At 38.5% G+C, this 24,569-nt stretch overlaps 1 long non-coding RNA gene across 2 annotated transcripts; it reads left to right on the top strand.

Annotated features, from left to right (window-relative positions):
• Positions 1–4,453: 4,453 nt before the first annotated feature.
• Positions 4,454–11,216, top strand: LOC123251693. Of its 2 annotated transcripts, none has more exons than XR_006506512.1 (3): positions 4,454–4,568; positions 4,968–5,121; positions 7,672–7,994. It is a non-coding gene; the product is annotated as an uncharacterized LOC123251693 (long non-coding RNA). The 2 variants fall into 2 exon arrangements; XR_006506511.1 differs by lacking the exon at positions 4,454–4,568 and adding an exon at positions 11,035–11,216 and having other exon boundaries at positions 4,900–5,121; positions 7,672–7,818.
• Positions 11,217–24,569: the final 13,353 nt, after the last annotated feature.

The following is a 24,569-nucleotide window of genomic DNA, read 5'->3' as shown; positions in this document are numbered from 1 at the left end:
GCTCCGCGCGCGCGCGCCCTCTCCCCCCCCCCCACACACACACACACACGCACATCCCCGGCGGGAGGGGGAGCCGCGCCGTTGTCCCCAGGAGGCGCTCGGCTCCGACTGGCTGCGGGCAGTGTCCTGGCCGGCGTGCAGCTCCTGCTCAGATCTCTGTCCCACACCTGGATTGGCTGCTGTGTGGAATCTCCGACTATTTCCCCCACCCCCCAAAGTTCCCGCATCCATCCAGTGCGCCCGCCTTGAGCCCCTCGAGCACGCGAAAACTTCCCACCTACATTCTCAAGCTACCACAGGCCGGTGCTTGGACCAACCCCGGGTCTTGAGATGGCGGGGCTTGTAGTCCTGGACGCAGCCAGCCTCACCTGGCTCCTCTACCCTCCCCCCACAAGCTGGACTGCCCCTCCCTCTTATCCCCACAGGCCGCGCTCCGCGAGGGCTGTCCTGGCCTCTCGGCCCTTAAAACCTCCGTTCTAGTGGGGATTGATCTGTGCACCTGCCCAGACGCACCACCGCTACCCAATACCCTTACTCTTCATCTCTGCCTTCTTCGGGTCCCATGAATCCTCCCTCCGCCCCGCCAATAATCAATATCCCTTCAATCTCCTTCCATAGGACTGAGCCCAGACTAAAGCAGTTTGACAGTTATGGGTAGGGGGAAAGGGCAAAACACGAGGCGCTTCTCTCTCCATCTCAACCACCGCCCCTCCCCGAGGGGAGTGCGCCGGCTATCCCCGCCCAAACATGACCCCGCCCCCGGTCGGTGACGTACCGTGTTGACCCCGCCCCCTGACGCTCCTCGCGCCAGTCCTCTCCTTCTCCTCCCTCCAGACGGCGTCACCTCCTCGCCCGCCCCGTTGGCTCCGCCCCATTCCCAGAAATTACAACTGACTGAACTGCCCCGGCGGCCGTTGAAGTTTGCGTTCGGCTTCCCCCCCTCGCGTGGCCCGCCTGCGGGTCCCGGCGCTCGCGTTCAGGCTCTGCTGGGCGCTTCCGAGCGGGCCCGCGGCGGACTGGACGCCCAGGGCCTGGGCCCAGGCCAGGGCCCGGGCGCCGGCGCGCGCACCACCTTCCTCTCGTTTCCCCCTCACCCACCTCCGCGCGCCTACCCGATGCACCCGCTCCCCAGTCGGAGCTAAGAGGCCCTTCTGCAGTGTTCGTTGCTGGAGCTTGCCCAAAGTTTCTCCTGGAACGGCTCACGTTCCTCTGAAGTTTGCGGACCCACAGAGAAAGCGATTCGAGCCCTACTAGGGGATACGAAGTGTAAAGTTTTGTTCAGAGAATTGAAGATTCAGGGCAGAAGAAATGGTGGACGGTGGGTGTGAAATGGGCCATTAGCAGACCGTAGTAGTCTTGTCGGGGCTCGAAAGGAAAGCATGCGTGTTGTGTCCTAAAAGACAAGTTGGCACTTAGAATCAGGAAAACTCGAGTTCAAATTTTATTTCACATTTATTAACTGTGACCTTGGACAGGTCATTTAACCTCTGCCTAAATATCCTCAACTGAAAAGTGAGGTGGTTATGAGGATCAAATGAAGATTGTAACGCATTTACCGCAGTTCCTGGCACATAATAGGTGCTATATCAATCATAGTTCTTTTTAAAGCAGGGTATCCAGGTGGCTAAAAGAATAAAGCCAAGAAGAAGGGAGTTAAGATGTGATTGGGGGCAGGCACTAGTGATGGGACCCTGTGCAAGGACAAGTCATTTAACCTCTCTTTGCCTTAATCCACTGGAGAAAGAAATGACAAACCGTTCCAGTATCCTTGCAAGAAAACTTCATGGACAGTATTGGCATGCTATGTTCCACTAGGTCACAAAGAGTTAGACACACCTGAACAACCACAACAAATTATTAAAACACTTAGCACTGGACCTGGCACATGGTAAGTGAAAGATTAATGTTAGCATTATAAAAATTGTAGTGGGTAGTTGTAGTAATAATAATAATGTCAACTCCTCAAGCTCAGGAAAAAGAGCTCTGGTGAAGTTTTCCTTGCTCTTCCACTTTTTAGAAAAAGAAGTGTTTAGAGACTCTGAAAGTATCTTTCCACCACTATTAAAAATAATTTAACACTCGTGTCCCTTTCTTCCCCTTCCCCAATTTTGTATACAAATCAAATTTAAAATTTTGATTTCTGCTTTGAATAATTTTGAGATCAAAAGCTCTTTTAAAAATGCTATCCACAGCCATAGAAGGAACTAGCAAAGTATGAATGAAGACCATAGCATTTTTTGCCATATTTCCTTAATGAGTTTTTTCATGTATGATATATGTGTCCTATCAGGACATGAAGAAAAGGGAAAGTTGTATTGCATGGCAACCCTGGAATAACCTATGTCAGATTGTTTACCACCTGGGCAGGGAAGGAGAGAATTGGATTGAAAGATGTCAGAAAGCAATTGTTAAAAAATTGTTTCCATGGGGGCACCTGGGTGGCTCAGTGGATTGAGAGCCAGCCTAGAGATAGAAGGACTTGGGTTAAATCTGGCTTCAGACACTACCTGTGTGATCTAGGACAAGTCACTTAGCCCCATTGCCTACCTTTACTGCCCTTTTGCCTTGGAATCAATACAAAGTATTGATTCTAAGAGGGAAAGTAAGGGTTTGGGGGTATTTGTTAATTGTTTCTACATGTAATTGAAAAATAAAAGGAATAGAAAGGGGGGTGGAGGTCATCTAGTCCTAACTTGTCATGCAGATAAGACAATCTCAACTAAAGTTTTTTTAAGCCCAAAGAGTTTTCTCACCATCAGACCAAGGTCTTACCTGAATCTATTTCCAAATTTTACAACTGAAGTCTAGAGAGTTGAATAGGCTTGGCATTGATCTCCCAGGAATTGATTGTACTAGAGCGGCATTGGTGAAGATGTGGCATGTGTGGACAGCTGGCACTCAGCTCCCTTCCTCCTCTTCCCAGTGCCCTTGGACATTTTTTGCATGCTCCATCCCTCTGCCCAGTCTCCCAAAGCAAGCACTTCCTTCTTCAGCTCTCTCCATTAATGTGGAGGCTCAGATAGCTTGAATGGCACTCAAACTCGGAAAAGATTTGCCAAACAAGATTTATGTCTAGAAAAAAAGCACAGGTCCTCAGACTCCAAATACAGTGCTCTTTTCATGGAACCAAAGTGAACTGACTTGCTCCATATCACCCAGTCAGTAAATGTTGAAGACAGAATTTAAAACCAAGTTTCCTGACTCTAGTTGGTTGTTTTGTTGTTGTTATTGTTTTTTATAAACCCTTACTTTTTGTCTTGGAACCAAGACAGAAGAGTGGTAAGGGCTAGGCAATGGGGGTCAAGTGACTTGCCCAGGGTCACACAGCTGGGAAGTCTCTGAGGCCAGATTTGTACCTAGGACCTCCCATCTCTAGGCTTAGCTCTCAATACACTGAGCCACCCAGCTGCCCCCTCCAGTTATTTTTTTCAATGAAATATTTCATATTTTCTTCTATTTTTTTATTTTTTCATTTTTTCGTTTTGTTGTATTGTTTCTTGATGTCGCATGAGTTCATTAACTTCTGTTTGCCCAATTCTAACTTTTAAAGAATTTTCTTCCATGAGCTTTTGATCCTCCTTTACCATTTGCTCCATTTTACTCTTTCAAGAAACTCTTTTCTTCATTGGATTTTTGTACCTCTTTTTCTAGTTGACTGATTTTGCTTTTTAAGCTATTTTCTTTTTGCATTACTTTCATTTCTTTTTCCCATTTTTCTTCCAATTTTTCTTCTACCTGTCTTATTTGATTTTTTAATTCCTTTTTCAATTTTTCGAGCACCTAAGACAACTTTCCATTTTTCTTTGAAGTTTTGCGTGTGGTTGTTTGCATCTCACAGTCCTTTATTGGCTCTGTGTTTTACTCTTTATCACCATAGAAATTTTCTAGGGTTACATGTTTCTTTTGCTGTTTGCTCATTTTCCCAGCCTTTTTTGTGCTTGTAGACTAGGATTTCTGAAAGCTGCTAATTCTGTCACCTCTACTGATGGCTTCCAGGACTCAGCACTCAGAGCTTTTTGGCCCTGGGGCTAGGTCTTCACTATAGTGCAGTCTTGAAAGGACCAAGCCCTATGGACTTCCTGGCCTCACTGCATGCTGGTGCCAGGGCCTGAGTCTTCAAGTGGGGGGGAGGGGGGGGGAGGTGGTGCTCTGTTGTTGGTGTAGGCAAGGTCCTGGCATCCCAAAGTTGACTTATGCCCAAGTTCAGAATCTGGTGCAATAGGTGGAGGGGGTGGTTGGCCAGCACTCCTCTATGTACAGTTTTGCTTCCAGTTCCCCCTTATCTCAGAAAAATCAACTCTCTCTCCTACCTTTCAAGTTGTGTTCAGCTGGAGAGCCTCCTTACTCTGTCTTGCTGTTGGTTTTTGACTCCTATGATTTTGAGGCTCTACTTAAAGATTGGTTTGGAAGGATTATCAGAGCAGTTTCAGCTTTCCCTGCTACTAAGCCACCATCTTGGCTCCACCACCCCTCCTGACCACTGCTGATTCCAGGACAGTACCATGCTACACTGCCTTTGTCCTTGATTCTTCATCTCTTCTCATCTGAGTAAACAAAAACCTATAGAGGTAAGATGATTTGCAAAGTGTCCTAAATAGTATAAAAACTGAGCAATACAGTCACTTAACCCCCATTGCCTAGCCCTTATCACTCTTTTGCCTTATAACTAATACACAGTATTGATTCTAAGAAAGTAAGGGTTAAAAAAAATAATAAAACCTGAGCAATCCAGCTCTTTTGAATCCAAATCTTAATGCAGTTGAGAAAAAATGGGGGGAGGGGGGCAAGGGCTCTCCTATAATGCATATTCCTTATCAGACATTTTTCTTTGAAGTGGGAAAATAGCAAACTCCTATATTGGAATTAATTAAGATGGAGCAACAAATATTTAAATCACATGGAAATTGTTTTGAGGGCCTAGAGAACCTTGACTGGAATAAAAAATGAATGTGACTCCTCCCATCAAGGAAGTTGCTTCCAGGGCAAAGTTGGCTGCCAAAGAAAGTGTTTCCCTCCTCCAATCCCAGTGGCCTCTTTGTGGCCTAGCACAACTGCTGCTATCACCCCATCATTGGTGCCATTACCTACCAGAGCTTCAGTGCAAAGAAATCTTGGACAGATGTGAGTATTACCATTCCCTTTGATCCTTCTGTATTCCATCTTCCCTCCCAATTCTGACTAAACTTTCTTAATCCATGGGTTAAAGTAATATTGGAGCCAATGACCAGTCCCAACAGGTCCTTTAAGGAAAGGAAGAAAAAAATAACCCATTAGAAAAAAGGAAACTTGTAACAATAACCAAAATAATGAAAAAGCAGATTTTTAAATGACAATATTTTTCTTCATATGTTGTTCTTTGGAGTTCTTGAAGGCTATGACCACAAAGCACAAGACCTGGTAAATAGAAAGAATTTTTTCTTAGTAGAAGTCTAGGGAGGAACTACCTAAGTGTAGAAAGTTCATCACCAAAGAGATGGCACCAGATAATGATTTTTTTTTTGCCTTAGCAATTCTATAAAGGCAGAGAGAGGTTGCACTTCGCATTAATGGAGGAAACTCACATTTATGAAATGATCTTTGTATTATTACAGTAAAAGGCTTATCCCTCATGAAAATCATTGCCAACTTTTATATTTCAAGCACCATTTGTTGTCTTCAACATTTTTCTTAATGTCATTAAATGGACAAATTATTTTTCTCCTTGTAACATCAAGCAAGAGTATTTTTCATATGCTATCCAAACAAGAATAGCAACTTTGAACTGAAAATGGGCCTATAAGGTCAAAAGTCCTATTTTTTTGTGTGCTATCCAACCTAGTAGTGATGTAACTATAGTTAATGATCTTGAGGCCTATGAATTCACTACTCTCTATCTTCTATTAATTAGACCTTCAACAAAAAAAAATTAAGTTAAAAAAGAAAAAGTATTAGCCACAATAAAATAACAGATGCTTGATTTCTCTTTTCCTGTTTTTTTATTTTAAAAAAATCCTTTACTCCTATCACCAAAGATGTACTTCTGATGTCTTATTCAAATCATATTTGCTACCAGAAAACACAGCAGAACCATCATTCAGAGCCTATCATTAATCCTAAACATATATGGGCTTTTTACAAGTTCTTTAAGGGCAGGAAATCCCTCTAGTTTTTTCTTTTTATTTCTAGCACCTAACACAGTTTCCTGGCACATATAGGCACTTAATAAATGCTTGTCGAATCGAATCTGACTTACCTTCTTTAAAAATGTATAGACAGGGAGCAGCTGGGTAGCTCAGTGGATTGAGAGCCAGGCCTAGAGACAGGAGGTCCTAGGTTCAAATCCAGCCTCAGACACTTCCCAGCTGTGTGACCCTGGGCAAGTCACTTGATCCCCATTGCCCGCCCTTACCACTCTTCTGCCTTGGAGCCAATACATAGAAGTTAAGGATTTATTTAAAAAAAAAAAACACTTAAAAAATGTATAGACAGCTTAGAATAACCTGGTAAATTAATAGTTAAAATATTGCCCCTGCTGCCTAAGGAAAAAAAAACACTAAAAACTTGGCATCAATCTACTGAGATTCACCTTATTCCAACACGTACCACAAATATGCCCTTTGCTTCTCTCTATCCATTATCATTTGGAAATATAGTATTTGAGACACAAAGGAGTCTCTCTGAAAAATAATTTTAGACCTATGTGGTAAAATTTCAGTTCTTTGATATGATACCCAAACAAAATATTCTCCTACCTAATTAAATATTTCAATCATGATTTATCAAGCCAAAAATAAAATAGAAAAAATTAAAATTTGAAAATATACATAATTTTAGAATATTAAAATGTTTCTTAATGTATGGATGAGGACAAAGTGCCAAAACTTCCTTAGAAATGCAAACCAAGGGGCAAAAGTAATTTAAGGCAGGGGCAAATGGAAAAATCTCACCAGTGTTTCCTCAATCCCTTTTGACAGATATTCGGTAACCTAAAATGTACTCTTTCTTGACTGATCAGGGTCCCCAAATGTTACATCCCACCTGGCTTAGTCAGTCTCTTTACATCCAGGATTCAGCTCTCCAATATGCTGATTATTCCTTCCAAAAGACTTGATTTTGGGAACCTATACAGACTCCTTCATTCCCCAGCACCAAGATAATCACTGCTCTTCACCATTGCTACTTCTATCAAAAAGAGATCACGTGTAAACCTTAAGGCCTTTGCAAAACTTAAAGGACAATAAAAATGATAGCTATTATTATTCCATCATTTTCCCTCACCCCATTGGAGATCTCAAAGCTTGGAGAGATGGGAGAAAGAAGAGGCCTCTTTTAGTTATGTTCTGAACTCACCTCTCCTGTCTTATTTCATGAGGAAGCTGCTTTCTGGCAGGTAGTAGTGAATTGAAAAGCCTTTCATCATTCTTGATAATCTGTTAGTACTTCAATTTTAGTATTTCAAAAAACTCACAATTTTATCACTGAATTCTGTATTGAATATTGCAACTTTTTCTCTTTCATGAGAAATCTTCATAAATTGAGAATGCATATATGTATCTTATATATATATATGTATGTAAATTTTGTAAAAATGTAAAATTTTGTAAAAATGTAAAAAAGGTACATATATATGTATGTATATGTATTATATATATATAAAATCATCTTGTGGTCAACCTTCCCAATTTTGTAAAGATTACAGAATGCTACCTGAAAACACCAGAAATCTCTCACTGTCTCTGGATGAAGAGAAAAGGAGGAATACTACAATATTACTTAACAACCTAAGAAGAAAAGGAGGAATACTACAATATTACATAACAAGGGCCAAAAAACTAAAAAGTAAGAAAAGATCTAGACTAAGAATTTTCCAAACTGGAAGTGGGGGGAAGGAAGCAAAGACCAGAATCCTAACAAATCTCTATCTATAGCTATTAATATGGTGAAAACAGTGCTTGATAAATCATATCAAAGCAGTTTCAAATGGTTCCACTGATAGACAAGATTATATGTGTAAGAATCACCCATATGTCTTTGCCATAAAGAAATAAAATAATAAAATCTTTTTTTGCATTGTACATGGATGGTTTTTTATTACATATATATAATAGTTTGTTGAAATTTATGTTCAGTAAAACACATTACTTTATAAACTTGTTGATAAAAATGCCAGTGTAGGGGCAACTAGCTAATATGGTGCAAAGAGTACAGACCTGGAGTCAGAAGGACCTGGGTTCAAATCTAGCTTCAGACACTTTCTAGCTGTGTGACTGGGCAAGTCACTTAATCCCAGTTGCCTAGCCCTTAAGGTAATGGATGGTTTTTTTGGTTTTGTTTTTTAAGAAAAAAGAAACTTTCAACATAAATACAGTGGAAAGATTATTGACTCTGGAATCATACAACCTGTATGAAAATTCCATCTTTATTATTGCTTAAGTGACCTTGAAAAAGTCACTAACTTCCCTGACCTTAGTTTGTTTACCTATAAAATGAGGAGGTTGGATTGCATGGCAAACATTTTTTTTTCCTTCTAGGGCTAGATAGATATATGATCCCATGAGAAAATTTCTATATAATTGATGAATTTTTTATAATGTATATGTCTTTTGTTTTAAAAAACTCATCTCTTTTATTTCTAGGAAAATGTTTCTACCCTCTCCTCCTTAGAGAGCCATCTTTTATGACAAAGAATATAAGGAAAGGGAAAGCAGCTTAGCAAAATGAATTAACACGTCAACTAAGGCCAATAGTATATGCAGTATTCCATACCCAGAGATCCCCACATTTACAAAGAAGGGAGGGAGGCTCTTTTTTCCCCTCTCCTCTTTGGGGCAAAACTTGACCATTATCATTACATAGAATTCCATTTTTTTGTTTTGTTATTTTTATTTACATTGCTTTAGAACTGATGATTTTTAAGATGAAAACTCCACATATAGGAAAATTGTATTGAACTATGTACTGAGCACAAGACAAAACAAAGATCTCCAAATCCTACCTAAAAATGTGACCCCTTTTGAAATCTGGGCATGCTTCACAATCACTTGTGTTCAGAAATCCAAACATAAGATTTACATACAGCTTTTTAGGGTGATACATAAATAATCATCTTTTAAAAAACAATCCATTAAAAGGAAGACTTTGTAAAATTGTGTTATGATATGGGACAAAACAGAACATTTTTATATTATTGCAAAATACCTTGACTTTCTCATACAAAAGTACTTTGTGAGCTAAAAGAAGAAATTGCAGTTAATTTACTTTATAACATTTCTTCATGAAACTTTTATATTTGGTACATATTTTTGGAAAACTTAGTACATTAAATTAGTTAAATACAAAAATCCTTCAATTTGCTAGAGATACCTTAACAGGAGAGAGTCACTAAGGTAATTTATATTTTTTTAAATTTTTTTAAACCCTAATATCTTTTATATATATCCTTCTATATTAATTTTTTTTATTTGTTATAGGGCTAGGCAATGGGGGTTAAGTGACTTGCCCAAGGTCACACAGCTGGGAAGTGTCTGAGGCTGGATTTGAACCTAGGACCTCCTGTCTCTAGGCCTGGCTCTCAATCCACTGAGCCATCCAGCTGCCCCCTAATTTATATTTTTATAGCCAGCAAGCAGTAGTGCAGTGGAATGTTGTATTCTGTACATCTTTTAGTCAATTATGTGGTAATAAAGACATGGGCTACTGTTATCATTTCCAGAAGATTGCATATTCTAATATCCTCACCAAGGATGCCCTTGATGCACATGTCAATTACTCTACTAAAGAGTGTGTGTGTGTGGTGTATGTGTATGTGTGTGTGTGTGTAATGCAGTGTTTGGGCATATGAGAAGATTGTTCTTAATATCTTTTGGCTGCCTTTTAAAAATTCCAATGATATCAACTATTTTTCTATGCCTTTTGTAGCTTCTCATTCAGGAACCTTAAAAATGGATCTCTCATTATTACCTTTAGTGTTGTATTTCTTCCAGTAGGAACCTCATCTGTAAACTCTTAGACTAGTCTATCTGCTTTCCCATTTTTGTTATTTTCAGTAACATTTCTATTGCATCTAGAACTATATTTGGTATTGTGATATTAGGATCTAAGTGTGGTAATTGCACCATTCTTGATAAGATTTTTTCCATCTTTCTTCTGCTTATTGCCTTTTTTCCAGTTTCATCTTTAATTTTCCTCTGAATGACTTTGTATGATTGAGTGTCTTACCAAGTGTTTGTTGAATTTATTTTTTTCTTTCCATTGATTCTCAAATATGTCAAATGTCAAAATAGAATCAAGTTCATTTTTGTCATGCTATTTCCACTTTATACACCATCCACTGTCTTCTGGTTCTTTTCTCATTCTGTAGTGAGATTCTTCTTCCTAACTTTTGAACCATATTTTTCAGCATCCTTGCCTTGATCTATTTTTCCACTATGTATTTCCAATATGTATAAAAGTACATATTCATTTAATTTGGTAGCCTTTATCAAGTTCTTAGTAAAATTCCTCCACCTCCTCATCCTCTAAAACAGACCAGTGCTAAGCTGCAATTTTTAAACATTTGTCCCTTTTTTCTACATGTTTTTAGGCTCTCTCCCCCATTTGTGAGCTCCTTGAGAACAGGGAATTATCTTTTACTTCTTTGTATTCTCAACACTGAGCATAGTATCTAGCACATTTAACAAATATTTGTTGATTGACAATTATTTTACAGTTATTTTCATGATGGGCTTTTTTTTTTTTTTTTTGCAAATATTTACCATGAACACTACATGAACCACATGAACAGGCAGCTTCCTTTTATCTTCTGGTTTCACTTATGTTAGAATTTCAAGACAGATAAAATTAATTTCTTACAGAAGTACATTAACTTGTTGGTCATTGGTCAAGGATCTCACATTATATTTAGGATTCCAACAGCTGAGTTAATATTTATAGACAGTCTATAAACTTAGCACTCCCCCCCCCTTTCTGCTATTTTGGCAGCACTGCAAAAGTGGGGATACAAAAAGGGGGTTCACAATGACTAAAGACTAATTTATATTTTTCTTTTTTTCATAGGTTTCCATGGCCTAAGAATTCAACACCAAGGGTCCAGACTATTAGTATTTACCCTCTTTATATAAAACAAGTTGATTTTCAAGAAGTAGTTACAATGCGTTGTTGGAACAATCCCTGAAGCTTGCACTCTGCCAGTGTAGCCTTTGAGACCCTAGGGTCACCTCCATGCCAGGATAAGGTATCAGAATAGGACAAGGCAGACAATGAATACTAGTAAAAATTTCCTTTACATACATTTGATTGTGTATTTAGGATAACAAAGATGACATGAAATCTAAATAATAGTGTTAATATTTAAAAATTGAAACTTATCAATAAATCAAATATATCTTAAGTACTGTAAAAGTTAGGAAATAAGGCAAAGAAGCTATCTTTGAAATTTTTTACTGATGGCATTAATAACAACCTCTTATAAAGTAATAATTTTAAATTATTTTCAAATGAAGTATATTTTTAGATCAGGTATATATAAAGAAACAAAATATTTAAGTAACTTATTTTCTTTTTTTTTTTCTTTTTTAAACCTTTAACTTCTGTGTATTGGCTCCTAGGTGGAAGAGTGGTAAGGGTGGGCAATGGGGGTCAAGTGACTTGTCCAGGGTCACACAGTTGGGAAGTGTCTGAGGCCAGATTTGAACCTAGGACCTCCCGTCTCTAGGCCTTTCAATCCACTGAGCTACCCAACTGCTAACTTATTTTCATAGAAAACATTAACTTGGAAAAAATACATATACATGAGAATTTAACTAATCCTCCATATTTAGATTTGGACTTTCTATTTACTTTACCAGATTTTACTTGGAGGGATAAATTAAGTCCTCAAAAATAAAACCTGCCCAAATGAATGATCAGTTTTCATGTTGATGTTGGCCATCTCCCAGGCTCAGAATCTCATAATTCATATAACATGAAAATAAAAAGATTCTGATTTATAAAAGGGAGAAACAACACCTCAAAATAAAGGGTTTATACACTTTTCTGCTTGATAGTGGAAGCTGAAGATTGCATTCACTTAAATGACATGATAGCCGAGTTACGAATAACCCTCTTATGTGGCCTAGAAATGGTATGACTGAGGTGTGCTAAAGCTGGGACTGGTGCGCCCACACATGCAAACTGGCACTATCACATAAATGCAACTGATATTTTCCCTGTGATCTATGGTGTGTTGTACACTTTTTCCCTTTTTAAAGGAGGCAAAAAAAAAAAAAAGTACTTAATTGGTACTATGAAAATTAGCTCAAAGAGCTTTGGAAATTCTAATGCAACCCTGCACACTAACAATTCAACCGCCATATCAACTTTGTCTAATCCATCCTATTGCCATGAGTTTGATATTCATATCTCAACAATCTTCAAAAATCTAGATGGATTCTCTGGAAGGGACTGGATGCAAAAATACCAATTAATATGCTATAACAGTAATCGAGGTAAAATAATAAAATCCTAAATTGTTCTTAGCTTGTTCTTAGGTTGTGTTGTAAATAGGTTGTGTTCTTAGCTTTTCCATTAGCTTAACTGCAAACACTTAGTGCCTTTAATACACAGGCTATCATGCTAGGCACTGGAGATAGAAAGATAAAAACAATGACTATTCTCAAGTAGCTTACATTGTATTGGAAGAAACAACATGTATGCAGATAACTAACTACATGCAAAATATATACAAAATATTTTCCGAGGATATATATGTATATATGTATTCTGAGGATGTGTGTGTATACACACACGCAGCAATAGGAACAAAGATTTGATTTTTTTGGTTGATTTTTTTAGTCAATCCTCAACTACTTTGAATTAGCATTGATTCTGTGAAGTCTTATTAATTCTGACTCCACAGCATCTCTATCTTTTGTTCCTTAGTTTGATCAATAAACAAATGTTAACGAATACGTATAAGCAACGAAGAAACAAAATCATCACTTTTTGTAGATATGGTAGTTTACTTAGAACCCAATAGTCAACTAAAAACCTAATCTAAACAATTAACATTAGCAAAGTTTCAGGATATAAAATAAACCCACACAAATCATCAGCATTTCTGTATATTGCCAACAAAACTCATCAGGAAGAAATAAAGATCTATTTAAAATAACCACATATATATTTAAAACCATCAGCAAGCATCATCAGCAATGGGGATAAATTAGAAAATAATTTCTCGATAAATTTTTTCTTCCCTCAGCTTACTCATTTAATAAACCCTTTGGCCTTTATTCAAAGAGCTTCCATTGATTCATTTATACCATCAACTAGGGCCAGGGCTGAAGAGGGAAAGATAGCTTTCCCTTGTTTCCTGAGGGACTAAACCAAGCATCCATCTTGCTCAGGAAGGAACCAAGTTCACTTCCTGTTGGCTTTCAGTTTCCATACAGGAGAGGAGGGGCATCTCACTCCTTACCTCAAGGAGCTTAGAGACAACAGAGAGACTGACTGAAACACCTCAGCCCAGGATCACACAACCCTGGCTTACCCAAATCAACCTATACTGAAGTTATAGTCTTCCTGCCTAGAAGACTCAGCTGGTACCACCTAGCCCCTCTAATATAAGCCTCTTTAGCCCCTTATTATTTCTTGATTACAGTATATGGTAAATCTTTGTGAATGTATTATATGCAGCTGAAAAGAATGTGTATTCCTTTTTATCCCTATTTATTTTTCTCCATATATCTATTAACTAATTTTTCTAAGATTTCATTTACATCTCTTACCTCTTTCATTTTTATTTTTTAGTTTGATTTATCTAGATCTGATAGAGGAAGGTTCAGGTCTCCCACTAGTATAGTTTTACTATCTAATTCCTCCTTGAGCTCTAATAGTTTCTTCTTTAAAAATTTGGATGCTATACCATTTGGTGCATACATGTTGAGCACTGATATTTCCTCATTGTCTATACTGCCTTTTATCAGATGTAATTACCTTCCCTATCTCTTTTAATCAGATCTATTTTTACTTTGGCATTGTCAGATAATATGATTGTGACTCCTGTCTTCTTTTTCTCAGTTGATGCCCAAAAGATTTTGCTCCAGCCTCTTACCTTGACCTTGTGTGTGTCTACCTGCCTCATGTGTGTTTCTTATAGACAACATATAGTAGGACTTTAGTTTCTAAACCACTCTGCTATTTGCTTTGGGTGAGTTTATTCAATTCACATTCAGAGTTATGATTACTACCTGTGTATTCCCCATTTTTTTAATTTCCTCTCCTACTCCTTCCCTTTCTTCTTTCTCTATTTTCTTCTACACCAGTGTTTTGCTTTTAATCAGTCCCCCTAACCACCACCCTTATTTTACTTCCCTTCCCACCCTCTCCCTTCTTATTCCTCTCCTATTTTTCTTTAGGGTTTATTAAATTCCCTCCCCCATCTCTTTCCCTCCCTTTTGTACTTCCCACCACACTCCCTTCCCTTGGTTTTTCCCCTCTCAACTTCCCTGTAGGGTAAGATGGAATTTGATACCCTAATGAATCTAGAAGCTCTTTCCTCTCAGAATTGATTCCACTGAGAGTAAGGTTTGAGTATTACCTATTAGCACTCTCTTCCCCCTCCCATGTACCTCTTTATGTGGTATAATTTATCCAATTTTTCTTATTCCTTCAAGTTTCTCTTAGTTCCATCTTCTCCCCTCCTTTTTTTTTATATATCATCTTAAACCACTTAGTAACCCAACCTCTACCTATGAATAATTCTTCTAACTACTATGATAGTGAATACATTTTTTTGAGCGTTTCAAATATCATTTTTCCATTTAGGAATATAAACAATTTGACCTTACTAAAGCCCTTAAATTTTTTTTTCCCTCTTTCTTGTTTCCCTTTTCATGTTTCTCTTGAATTTTGTATTTGGACATCAAATTTTCCAGTTAGTTCTGGTCTTTTCTTTACAAATACTTGGAAATCTTCTATTTTGTTAAATGCCCATACTGTCCCCTAGAAGCATAGTCAGTTTTTTTTTTAAAACCCTTAACGTCTGTGTATTGACTTATAGGTGGAAGAGTGGTAAGGGTAGGCAATGGGGGTCAAGTGACTTGCCCAGGGTCACACAGCTAGGAAGTGTCTGAGGCCACATTTGAACCTAGGACCTCCTGTCTCTAGGCCTGGCTCTCAATCCACTGAGCTACCCAGCTGCCCCCCTAGCATAGTCAGTTTTGATGAGTAGGTGATCCTTAGTTGTAGACCCAATTCTCTTGCCTTTTTGAATATCATATTCCAAGCCTTACAGTCCTTTAGTGTAAAGACTACCAGATCCTGCATAATCCTGATTGGTGCTCCTTGATATCTGAATTGTCTCTTTCTGGCTTCTTGAAATATTTTCTCCTTAGCTTGGACGCTCTTGAATTTGATAGTTACTTTCCTGGGGATTGTCTTGAGGATTTAATGTAGAAAGTGATCTGTGGACTCTTTCAATATTTATTTTGCCCTTTTGTTGAATATCAGGGCAATTTTCTTGGATAATTTCTTATAATATGAGGTCAAGGCTTCTGTTTTTTTCTAAGTTTTCAGGTAGTTTTATGATTCTCAAATTACCTCTCCTGGACCTATTTTCCAGGTCAGTCATCTTCTCAATGAGATATTTCATATTTCCTTCTCTTTTGTCATTCTTTTGGCTTTGCTTTATTAATTCTTGCTGTCTTGTGAGATCATTAGCTTCTACTTGCCCAATTCTGGTCTTTAAAGACTGTTTTTTAGCTTTGATCTTTTGATTTTTCTTTTCTGTTTGGTCTATCCTGCTTTTCATGGCTTCCAGCAAATTAATTCTGGTCTCCAATTTGCTTATCATTTCATGTGATTTCTGGGCATCTTTTTCCAAGTGGGACATTTTGTCTTTTAAACTGTTATTCTCTTTTTGAACTGTTTCCCACTTTTCTTGCCAAGTTTCTTCTATCTTTCTTACTTGGTTCTTAAACTCAAATTTGAGTTCCCTGAGAGCTTATGACAACTTTCCTTTTTTTTTTTTTTTTTGGAAAGTTTGGATATGTTTCCTTGTTTGTTGCTCTCTGCTGTCTCCTCTGTAGTCTGCTGTTTTTGTCCATAGAAGTTATCCAGGGTCAGAGGCTTTTTCTTTTTCTTTTTTTTTTTTTTTTTTTTTTTTTTGGTAGTTGTAGATTATAATTCTTGGTTGTTGGTAGCCATTGCTGTGTTAGTTTTTTCTTCCCTTCCCAGCCAGAAGTCTGAATAAGGAGGGTAGGCTGCTCTCTCTATATAAAGCTACAGAGCAGTTTTTGCCCTGAAGTTATTTTTCAGTCTCCATCATGTCTGCTGTGGGCAGCCCCTTTGCCCTATCTCTGCATCCAAGGTCCAAGTTCCTCAGCCTCCTGGGGTTCCCAAGTCTTGCTGCCCTCAGAGGTAAGTCTGTGGTGTCTTCAGCCAGCCCTCCGAGAACCTAGAAATTGGCCTGTACTCGCTCTGACTCTGATGCCATAGGTGGAGTAGGGGAGAGGTGATCAGTTCACACTTTGGTAGGAGTAATTTTACTCCCTTATAGCATGGAAATTCCCAAACCCTGCCTACCTTTCAAGGGTGTACCCTATGATAGAGCCCCTTCGCTCATCTGATTTTGATTTTTGTCCTTTTGAGGTGCTTTATATCAGTTGTGAGGAGAAGAAGACCCTTGCTTCTACTCTGAAGCTATCTTAGCCTGGAAGTCCATAGAAAATTTTAACATTCATTTAAAAAAAAACTTTTGAGTTCCCAATTCTCTCCCTCTCTCTCTCTTCTCCTCCCTTGCTGAAAAAGCAAGAAAATTGATATAGGTTATAGAAGTGAGTCATACATAATATATTTCCATATTAGTAATGTTGTAAAAAGAAAGCAAACCAAAAAAGAAAAAAAATTACATATTCTTTGATCTACAGACTCCATCATTTCTTTCCTCTGGAAGTAGATAGCACTATTCATTGTGAGTTCTTTGGAATTATCATAGATCATTGTATTGATGAGAATAGCTAAACCATTCACAATTAACTGTCATGCAATATTGCTGTACTGTACAATCCTGGGTCTGCTTATTTTGCATCAGTTCATGGAAATCTTTTCAGGTTTTTCAGAAAGTAGCCTGCTTGTCATTTCTTTTCTTTTTTTTTTTTAAACCCTTAACTTCTGTATATATTGGCTCCTAGGTGGAAGAGTGGTAAGGGTGGGCAATGGGGGTCAAGTGACTTGCCCAGGGTCACACAGCTGGGAAGTGTCTGAGGCCGGATTTGAACCTAGGACCTCCCATCTCTAGGCCTGGCTCTCAATCCACTGAGCTACCCTGCTGCCCCCTGTCTTTTCTTATAGCACAATCATAATCATATCACAAAAAGTATAGTAGTTTTTTTGTGACGGGAAAGATTTAGAAATCAAGGGGATGCCCATAAATTGAGGAATAATTGAACAAGTTATGGTATAGGAAAAGGATGGAATACTATTATATTCTAAGAAATTATTAAGTGTATGGCTTTAGAAAAACTTGGGAAGACTTGTATGAACTGATGCACAGTAAAATAAGTAGAACCAGGAGAATAATTCATACTGTAACAGAATACTGTAATGATAATCAATTGTGAAGATTTACTACTAATAAAACAATGAGCAACCATAATTTGAAAGGACATATGACAAGGGAAAATTGAAGTATATTTTTTCTCTTCTTTTTTTTTTTAGAAGGGGACAGAGAAGAGATATGGCTAATGCAGAAATTTGTTTCTCATCATGACACATAATGGATTTTATTTTCCTTTCCTTTTTAATGGGTGAATGTGAGAGATAAATTTAAACTAGCTTTGTGCTTTAAAAAATAATAATTTAAAAAGCATTTATTAAGTGCCTACTATGTTTCAATCAATGTGCTAGATCATGGGGACACAAATTTAAAATGGAACTCTTCCTATCCTCAAGGAGCTTGGATTCTATCTAGCTATATTTGGTTGTCCCAGATACTCTATCACCTTGACTGTCACAAGATCCTTCAAATTGTCTTCCAGGCTTCTAGTTCAGTGCTTCCCATCCCTTTCTCTAAATCTTTCTCCACTCAGTTGCCAAAGTGTTATTACTAAAGCACTGCTTTCCCTTTGTCACTCCCTTGCCCAAAAAAGCACCAATGTTTCCTCATTTCTTCAAGATAAAATACTGATGTCTTTTTGGCACTTAAAGTCTCACAATCTGGCTCTTCTTTTCTTGATATGTTCTAGTCAAAATATCCTATTTGTTTTTCCCTGTACATGACATGCTCTCTCTTGTCTCCATTTCCGCACAGGCTGTCCCTCAGCCTTGGTAATAATGTATTTCCTTTCTTATACTCACTTAGACTCTCTAACTTTTGCTATGGTCCTTCTCAAGTTCCACTTCCTACCAGAAGACTTCCAAACCTCTCCAATTGCTAGTGTTTCTCTACCAAATTACATTTTGAATAAACTTATCTGTGAACTTACTGTCTCTTCGCCATCTCCCCAATAGAATGTTAGCTCCTGGAGACAGGAATTCTTACCAGAATATAGTGGAAAGTTCACTGGTTTGTGAGCCAGAGGACCTGGATTTTAATACTAGCTCATCCACTTATTCTTTGTGTGACCTTGGGCCTCAGTTTTCTTATCTATAAAATGAAAAGGTTGGACCAAATGGTCTCTAATGTCCTTTCCCTCTAGATCTATTATCTTGTGACTGTTTTCATTTTTGTCTTTATATCCCTAGCACCTGGTACAAAGTAGCAGTTTAATAAATGCTTGTTAAATTAATGTTGTTGAATGATTCTTCAGACTAATGGGAAATGTTTCCCCCACTTCCCTATTCTATACAAACCAGAGATTTCACTATAAATATGACCCCAATCAGGCTACTGCCAGAGTTTGAAACACTTCCCTCTTCCTGATGCAGTCAGTCTTATACAATCTCATACAGAACCCCTAAACTCAGTAGTGACAGGACCAATATCGGAGTATCCCTTTCCACATCCCTACATGGATTAAGCTACATTTTCCCTAAAAGGCACAAAGTTAGAGCTTGATGAGAGAAAACCGGAAGGGGAGGCAGGACAAAACTCAAGCAGAGCCTCCTTTGACACCTCTTTCGGGTAACCTCTGAATATAATGAAATGGCTTCTTGGTCCCCTAAAATGGCCCAGCCAAGTAGGGTTAGTGCTTTATAGACTTGATGGATATCCCTAGGCTAAATCGTGCCCTATACACCAGAGACATTTCCATGGGCATATCCTTGTTAAATAACCTTGCTATGTTAGAGCTAAGTAAACCTCCTGCATTCAGTGAACTGTGAGCACCTCCTTTTGTTTCAGCATTGAATTCTGCTATCGAGCCTTTCTCTTACATCTACTATAAGAGGCAAGTGCCTTCTTCCTGGCAATTCTCTCAGAAACCTTAGATTTGACCATCTCTCCCATTAAAGCTAATATATTTACCTATCTACTTTAAACAATTACCACTTGGCTGAATTTCAGACAATTGAATCTCTAGTTCATAGGTTCTTTTGGTATCATGGGCCCCATTGGCCTATGGACCTCTTTCTTCTCTAATGTTTTTAAATACACAAAATACATAGGATTACAGTAGAAATAAATTCCATTGAAATATAGTTATGAAAATACTTTTTTAAAAAGTTCATAGATGCCAGGTTAAGATACTCTGCCATAGAGTATGGTGGATTATTACAAGAGAGAGATGAGAATAGGTTAGTATTGCTATATGTCCATATATTTTGCTCTTTGTAAAAACTTGTAGTATTAAGAATCCACTTTCAGGGAAATAGGGCCCAAGGCTGGACCTGCCGTGACTCATACAAGATCTAGAGATAAGCAAGAGATTAGAGCCAGTAGCTAGAAACAAGAAAAGATTTCTATTGTTCCTTCTTTGACTCTAGGGTGTGTCTCTCTCTCCTTTGACTCTGTGCCCATGAATGGGGACCTGGGAGTGGAACCAACTAGAGCACAGGTTCAGAACTAGAAAAGGACTCAGTATGGGAGGAGAGGCCATGTGGTAAACAGCACAGAAATATGCCTGAAGCCTGGTATGGCCTAGATAGAAGAGCTGATTTGACCATCAAGGGCTGAGCTTGTGAAAATCATCTGACCAATATTATTAGCTGTTAAGTGAACTCCCATAAAAGAGAATGAGACAGAGACAGAGAAAGAAAAAGAGAGAGACTAAGACAGAGAGAGACAGAGTGAGACAGAGAGAGGGGGAGAGAGGGGGAGAGACAGAGAGGAAAACTGACAGAATAATTATTTGAAGGGAACTCAAAAGGCATTTTATTCCAACCTGTACCTAAACAAAAGTCTTCTCTACAACATGTTCATCTGGTAATGATTTGGCTTTTGTTTGAAGATATCTGCTAATAAGGGGGAGCTCATTACTAGCCAAAGCAAACCAACATTAACCCTAAATGCTAAAAGTTTTTCTTCATATCAATATTGAATTTGTTTCTGTATTTTCTATCTGAATAAGAAAGCTGGATATTCTCACTGAATACCCTTCAGTGCTTTCCAAAACCTCTGTAGAATAGTGAAAGAAAAAAATGTGGGGAAAAAAAGGTGGGGGAAAGGAAGAGATGGAGCTTAGAGTTAACCACTGAACACTTGAGACAGAAAAAAAAATTAAGAAAAAACACTCATTATAGTAACTAGATGTGACAATATTTTATCACATTTTTTAAAAATATCTTTAAAATATTTTAATTTTTAACTTAACTTTTAATGAATTAATTTAAACTATTAAAATATTTTTTAAAAATTAAAAAATAACAGTTTTTCTTTGTTACAAAGGAGGGTTGGAAAGGAGGAAATCATACACATCAATAAAATACTGTGTATATATATATATAAACATATATATTTAACTTTTATTCAGTTACATATAAAAACAATTTTTAGTAATTATTTTCTGACATATTAGGATTCAGATTTTCTCCTTCCCTCCCTACCAGGCTATAAATAGTCTGATTTAGGTTATATCAGTACTTTCATGCAAATTACTATATATATTTTTAAGAATGTCTACAGATGGCACAGTGGATGGAGCACCAGGCTTGGAGTCAGTTGAACCTGGGTTCAAATCTAGCCTCAGACACTTCCTAGCTGTGTAACCCTGGGCAAATCACTTAACCCCATTTGCCTAGCCTTTGCCCTTCAGCCTTAGAATTGTTAATAAGACAAAAGCTAAGAGATATTTACCCAAAAAAAGGGGAATGTTGAGAAATAACTAAAATCTATAGCAAAATAGCTAAACTTGAGTTAACATGTATCAATCAATAAGTATTTCTAAAGTGCTTACTGGGTACCAAGCACAGAGCTAAGTGCAAAAATATATAAAAGCAGAAATGAAATAATCTCTGCCCTCAAGAAGCTTACAGTCTATCAAGGAAAATAATGTGCATGTACATAAGTATATACAAAGTATTTTGGAAGGGAGAGCACCAGTGCCAGGTATCAGAAAAGGTTCTGTCTGGAAGGTATGGTTTGAACTGAGTTTTGAGGGAAGTAGGGATTCAGTTCCTAGGCGGTACCTAGATGGCTCAGTGGGTTGAGTGCTGTGCCTACAGTTAGGAAGATCTGACTTCAAATCTGGCCTTACATACTGTATTAAGGGATTTGGGGAAATGGGATTAGATGGGTATCAGTGGATTACATTTGGGCCAGTATTTGGGTTGAAGGGCCTAATAGTGAGTCAGGGCAGAGCCTGGTCTGGGACCAGCACACAGATTTCCTCAGTCACAGTAAATGGAAGATGTATTTTATTTCCTAAGAGAGAGGTAAAGAGGGAAAGGGAAATCCCTGGCACTAACTCACTAGCTAAATACCCAGAACCTAAAACTTTCTCAAGAAGGGGCTTCAGAGGTTTGTTTATCTATTATCACCCTGTCCTCACTAATGTGTAAACCCCGTCACTGTTCTAAATATCCTGCTCTAAAAATCCTCTCTTGGTTATTACTAGAGATGCTGGTATGTGACAGATTAGGCAGGGACCAGGGTAGGTCCTAAATCCTATTGGACCCAGACCTCTGCTTACTGACAGTGCAGACAGCTGGATGATACAGGCTAGCAACAGGATCACAGGACACTCGGCAGCAAGGACAGCAACACAGACAGGATCAAACCCCTCAGGACTTGGCAACCACTCCAAGTTCAAATCCAGAGACCAAGACAGACCCCTAACAGTCCCTGAGTTTTCAGCTTAACACTCCCTTCCAGCATTCCAGAATCTTTCCCTGTAGGTTCCATGCATCTGTCCTCTGCAAACCTTCATTTTCCTACTAAATTTATCTCTTCTTTATAACAATACTACCTAGCTGTGTGACCCCGGGCAAATCCTTTAACCTCTGATTATCTGACAAAAAGGCTCCACTGGAGAAGGAAATGGCAAACTCCTCCAGTATCCTCCCCAAGAAAATTCCATGGACAGTTATGTCCCTGGGGTCACAAAGAGAATAACAAGAAGGAATTTAGTCAGAGGGGAGGAGGAAATAAAATCATTCCAGTCATGAGTTAGGGGGTGAGGGAGACAATACAAGGCATGAAGAGGGCTATAGAGTGCTATGTGTGAAGAATAGGGGGGGAAAAACCCATTTGGGCTAGACTTTAGCAAAAGGGAAGAGTATAACAGGGCTGACAAGATACAGAGGGGCAAGGATGCAAAAGGGTTTTAAAAGCGAAATAGAAGTTGATATTTTATCCCAAAGGCAATAGGGGTCCCTGAAATTTATTAAATGCAGTTCAGAGCTGATATTAAGGAAAATTACTTCAGCAGTTCCATAGAATATTGACTGAAGTGTGGAGGAATTCCGGCCAGGAAGACCAGCTAGGAGACTTGCAATAATCTAGTCAAAGGTAATGGCTATGTGAATGCTGAAGAGGAGACAGATGCCAGTGATATGGAGGTGATTTGGTGGCTGATTGGATCTATGGAGTGATGAAGAACAAAGAGAGCAAGAAAAAAACTAAAATTGTGAACCTCAGAGACCGGAAAGATCGTGGTGTCCTTTAGGGAATTTCAGCAGAAAGGGGCATTTTCAGGTAGAAAAACAATGATCTGTGTTTTGGAGATGATTTTGAGACTTCCATGGTATTATCTATCGAGTCTGAAATGTCCATTAGACAGTTGGCAGTGCAGGACTACTGAAATTCAGGAGAGAGACTTGATTGATGATATCTACATAGAAATAAATGATAATTAAGTTCTTGGAGACTAATAGAAGTCACTAAATTGAGGGAGTATAAGGAGAGAAAGGAGAGCCTAACATGAAGCATAAAACCAGGCAAAGGGAGCTCAGATAGGAGGCAGCCAAGAGGAGGCTTGGTGTCCTTTAGATAGTACTAAGATCAGGATCTAGGCATAAGAATTCCTTTACTCTTCTTATCTGTTCTTTGGTTTCTCTCCTCTTCCAGTCTCTTTTCCCCATTGCACTTTATAGCAAATCCCCAGTTTTTTAAACCCCAAAAGAAGCATGCTAGTTTTGGGGCAACAAGAAAAAGGTGGGAAAAGGAAAGCTTGCACCCCCCACTATACCCTCAGTATAGTGATAAGGAAACCTAAGAAAGCTAGGGAAAGTGGTGCTAAAGAAAACTCAGTAGATAGCCCTCACTAGCAGGGTCTTTTTTCTAGTAATTTCCAACTGAGAAATTCTCTCTCAACAACAACAAGAAAATATCTTTTCATTCTTCTTCTGTCCACCCTCAGTTCTCCTAATTAATCACGTAGATTATTGCACTAACCTTCTAATTGGTCTCCTTGACTCTAGTCTCTCTTCTTTCTCCTCAGAGCTGCCTCATGATAGTCCTAAAACCTAGATTTGACTAGTCAAGTAGCTTTATTAGCTCTCTACTGCCTCTAGGATAAGATACAAACTTCTCTGGTTAGCAACCATCACACTTTGGCTCCAATCTGTCTTTCCAGACTCATTTCACATTATTTTTCCTCATGTATCTGCATTCCAATGAAACTGTTCTGTTGTTCCTTAAACAGAATATTCCACCTCTCCTTTCTCTGGCTTTAAAGAGTCTCTCCTTTATGTTTGAAATGTTCTCCTTTCTCTCTACTACCTAATAGTATTCCTAGCTCATTTCAAAGCTCAGCTTGAATGCTACCTCTACTCAAGCTCTATCCCAATTCTCTAATCATCACCCACTACTCCAAAATTACTTTTTATTTGCTTTATATACTAAGACGCAATTTCATTAGAGCTTGTACTTGGGTCCTATGATAGGAAAAGGGTTTCAGTCCCTTGCTAGAGGACATGAACAATCCTTTTTCACTATCCTGGCTCCATAATATAACAAAAGACAAGGGATCCTGAGGTACCTCTCCTACTAAGAGGTCCCAATTCTTGGGCTTATGCTTTCTGAATTTAGTCTTGGAGGAATGGAAGGAGGGAATAAGCATTAATATAGCACCGTTTTAGGGGCAGCTGGGTAGCTCAGTGGAGTGAGAGTCAGGCCTAGAGACAGGAGGTCCTAGGTTCAAACCCGGCCTCAGCCACTTCCAGCTGTGTGACCCTGAGCAAGTCACTTGACCCCCATTGCCCACCCTTACCACTCTTCCACCTATGAGAAAATA

The sequence above is a fragment of the Gracilinanus agilis genome, chromosome 6 (genome assembly GCF_016433145.1).
Source record: "Gracilinanus agilis isolate LMUSP501 chromosome 6, AgileGrace, whole genome shotgun sequence".
NCBI classification, from domain to species: domain Eukaryota; kingdom Metazoa; phylum Chordata; class Mammalia; order Didelphimorphia; family Didelphidae; genus Gracilinanus; species Gracilinanus agilis.
This window is presented reverse-complemented; position numbering and strand designations above follow the sequence as displayed.